Consider the following 4,243-nt stretch of genomic DNA (forward strand, 5'->3'; position numbering starts at 1 on the left):
TTCCCAGCATCCCTGCCCTGTACGTAAGGGGACACACGCTGTACTGAAAAGGAAAAGCAATGGAGCGCAGAACTAAGTCATTCTTGGGCTCGTCACAGAACCCCCTTGTCCATCCGTACCACTCACCAGGCTGCCGGACGGGAGGGCTTTGAGCAACTCAGCTGGAAAAAGATCTAATTCAGTGGTAGAACTGCCTTGGGGCTGAGTCAGGGGATCAGGACCTCTGCATGCAGTTCCCAGCTCTGCCACTAACTCCCTGTGTGACCTTTGACACGTCGCACCATCGCTCTGGACCTCAGTTTTCCCATCTGTAAAATGACAACTAACTATAAGCCGGTCTTTGCCTATTTAGACTGGGACAGAGAGTCTCTCAGGTTGTGTCTGTGCAACACCCAGCACAATGAGGCCCTGATCTCGGTTTGGGCCTTAAATTGCTCTGGTAATATAGATAAGCCTAACAAATGCTGTTTCCATTATGCCGCAGAGTTTCACAACGCAGGGGTGAATTTTCCCCGGATTCATCACAAATAGTCCGCAGCACGTATCTCCCAGCAGCCCTTTAAACGAAACAAAACTCATACAGGGTAATAGGGTGAAATTCTCCAGCCTCTGTTATACAGGTCAGACTAGATGAGCTAATAGGCCCCTCTGGCCTTACAATCTAGCACACATGGGCACATGCCTTCTTCGGTTTACATACAAGGGAGACTTTTCCAACCCAGGCGTGATCTGATCATTGGCCCCAGGCATCCGTCAGCTGTGTCTGCATCTGCCCCTCTGCCAATGAGAGCAAGCGCTGATGATGTCATGTTTCCCGGGTGGAACGAACTGATGCTCACCGAGGAATTCTGGGAAGACGGGTCTTTCCGCTTAGATGAGCCTCCAACCCTCGTGCTCATGTAGTTGAATTGATTCATCAAAGCAAGGATTTTTTTTTTTTTTTTTTAAAGAAGAACCGTAGGGCTTTCAAAGCCAGTCACCCCTGCTTTTGCAGGGCCCAGTGATATGGACGGAGAGCGTTTTTCAGCCTTTAAGGATAGAGTCGGTGTAGCGGGGTGGTTACCCGCTCCTGCCCTGAGAGGTTTAAAAAATCCTGGAGGAGGGCTGTGGAAGGGCAAGGGGCCTGGGCTGATTGGGAGGAAGCAGGTTCAGCTGGGGCCACGCCCCAATCAGGGCCCAGCTGGCCCTATAAAGGCTTGAGCCAGGCACTCAAGTGGGCAGTCACTCTCTACATTCAGAGAGAGAAGGGCCTGGCTGCAGGGAGTTTAAGACAGGGTACCTGAGTGGAGCAGGGCTGGGGAGCTCCAGCCTGGAAAACCCCAGGCTGTGGCCTAGCATTGGGCCAACAGGTACTGGGGGTTGCAGAGGGCAGCCCAGGGGTAGGCCAAGGCAGCAGGTCCAAACCCAACCTTGCCTGTGATGAGTGGTTGATACTGTAGCCTGCCCCAGGGAGTGGGGCTAGATGGTGACTGGCAGTAGCCTGACCCTGAGGTGAGGTGGGGTTAGTGGGTGGGGGTTCCCCTGGGAGGGGAGACCCAGAGTGTGCGGGTACTGGCAGGGGGCAGCACCCACAGAAAGTGGCACTGGGGTCCTGGGAGGGACATGGGGCCAGTGGCAAGGTGGATCACCGGCCTGCAGAGGGCGCTCTGGAGCTGGGATGAGCTAATTCCTGGAAGAGACCCGCAGGAGGTGCCGCGGGGTGAGTCTGACCCCTTACAGTCACTGTTGTATCTTTAACAAAGAACGTTTTTCTCCCCCTGCCGCTAGTCAGGCCTTTGAGTTAAATTGGCGTTAACAACACCTAAAAGTTTGACAAGCCTGGATAAAAGCCGCTCCCCATCTCAATCCAGTTTCATTATTTCTCATGGCACAATCTTGCCAATTCTCCACTAGTTCAGGAACAGGCCTGTGAAGATTTTTGTCTTCTCTCTCTCCTTCCCCTGCTAAGCAATCAAAGTGCGTGGCTGGCAAAGGTATGGGAGAGAGAACCCTGCTTAGCACCTCCGCTATTGTTTTGCCGTTCAAGCTGCAAAATCAAACATTTATTTTCCTCGTTACAACGGCACTCTGCCAGGAACTATTAGGTAAATACAGGAGCTTTGGTTACACATTTGATTGAAAAAAGCAAGTCGGGGCAAAGTCTGACTCATAAATGTGTTTAAACAGTGACCTGACAGCAACAAAAAAGGGAAAAAAAATTTTTTTTTTAAGTCTTAGATAAGCACTTGAGCATATGCTCAACTTTAAGCATCCTTTTTAAAAAAAAAAAACCACCTATTTAACTCAAATACTCGGCAAACAATGGGGACGAATGCTCTCTTTGTTAAAGATCCTCCCAGCTCCCGGAAGGCTGCTCCCCACTTAGTTCTCCGAGCCCCTCCAGCAGAAAAGCGACTTGACATGCCTGATATTTCTAAAAGTATAAAACCAAGCAGGGACAATTTTAAGTGCCTTTCAGGCCTTTAAAAACAAGGCAGCAAAAATATGGGTGTGACCCCAGTTTACTTTTCCATTTACAAGGGACCTTTAACCCAGCTCTGGCAGGAGGAAAGGAGTGTTTAGAGTGAGATTTCCAAAGCAGCCTTTGAAACGTCAAGGAGATGTGGGTGCTTAACTGGTGTAGGCCCCTGGGAAAACCTCAGCCTTTGCGCTTTTATGGTGGTCGTCACAGGCCTCATTCACCTTTGCCCTGCACCTTTGTGCTTGGAGTGTCTTGAAACAGTTTAGAAGTGTAAACTGTCACTTTAAATTTCAGGGGGGTTTCCTGGTTCTGCTTGTAAGAGCTCTGTAGGGAAGCATAAGACTGGATCTAGCAGCAATGGTCACTCTCTACAGCGAGCCAGCCTAGAGCAAGGTGGAGTGAGCTGTACTTCTGTTTTAGATTGGGTGACCAGATGTCCCGATTTTATAGGGACAGTCCCGATATTTGGGGCTTTTTCTTATATAGGCTCCTATAACCCCACCCCCACCCCGTCCTGATTTTTCACACTTGCTATCCGGTCAGCCTAGTTTTATGAAGCAGCCTGTTTTGCCTCTCTCTGTTTTGTGGTTCTTATGTATTAATGCTCTGAGTGCTAAGAAATACAGTTGTTATGATCTTCCAGCAAAAGAATTTGTTTTTATCTAACGTCTCTGTGTTCAAGCCATGATTGTAACAGGGCCGTCTTTTATATCTGTGCAAAGTGAGCGCAACAATGCTACCATTGTGAGGCAGCGGTGTTTCACGCCCCACTCGGCACTGGTGCAAGGAGGTGGGGAATCAAGCCTCATGGAGAAACTTTGCTCCGCTTTGAAGAGGGGGGCTGCTCTGTGCACCACTCGTGTCCCTTCTGCACATGGGTGAATGTCACCCTCCGTCCCGCTCTTCAGTCTTATCACGGGGGCAGCCCTGGCCTTCAGACACACCCCTCAAATTTATGAAATGGGTGTGAGGATATCAGTGTGGCTCTTTAGCCCCCTCTAGTGGCTACAACACAGAACCTGATAAGTCTGCTCCTGCCTAGAAGCTAATAATGATTCACGGGGCCTTTTCACTCACGCTGGAGAGGCTGGGTCCAGCCGTGGAGGCTGTCAATCCACTTGCATCTAAGCCAGCGCAGAACTTGTCCCAAAAAGGGTTGTTCGGTCTTTTGTGTTTGATTCTGATCTCCACAACAAATACTATGAATAAGATTAGGTTTTAGTCACGGGTATTTTTAGTAAAAGTCAGGGGTAGTAAACAAAATTTCATGGCCCGTGACCTGTCCATGACTTGTACTATACCCCGGACTAAAACTTGGCTGGGAGTGCTCTGAGGGGGTGGTCCGGGGACACAGCAGGTGCGAGGGGGCGGCAGGCAGCTCCCATTGACCGGGAACCACAGCCAATGGGAGCTGCAGGGGCAGTGCCTCCAGGCGGGGGCAGTATGCAGAGCCCCCTGACCCCTCTGCCTAGGAGCTCGAGGGACATGCTGGCTGCTTTCAGGGAGCCCCCCTGCCCCCCAGAGGGAAGCCACACCCCAACCCTGAGCCCCTTCCCCACACCCAAACTGCCCCATCAGTGGCCAGTGCGACTGGCCCAGGGGCTGCCTAATCTGCTTGGGCAACCCCAAAACCAGCCACACGGACCGCTGCAGAAGTCATGGAACCCTTAACCATGAATAGGGGGTGGATGGGTGGGTTCTAAAATATACACCACCATGAGCACGGGGAGAGTGTGTGTTAAAGTACACACACACACACACACACACCAACACCACCACAGC

The sequence above is a fragment of the Chrysemys picta genome, chromosome 20, assembly GCF_011386835.1.
Source record: "Chrysemys picta bellii isolate R12L10 chromosome 20, ASM1138683v2, whole genome shotgun sequence".
In the NCBI taxonomy this organism is placed as follows: domain Eukaryota; kingdom Metazoa; phylum Chordata; order Testudines; family Emydidae; genus Chrysemys; species Chrysemys picta.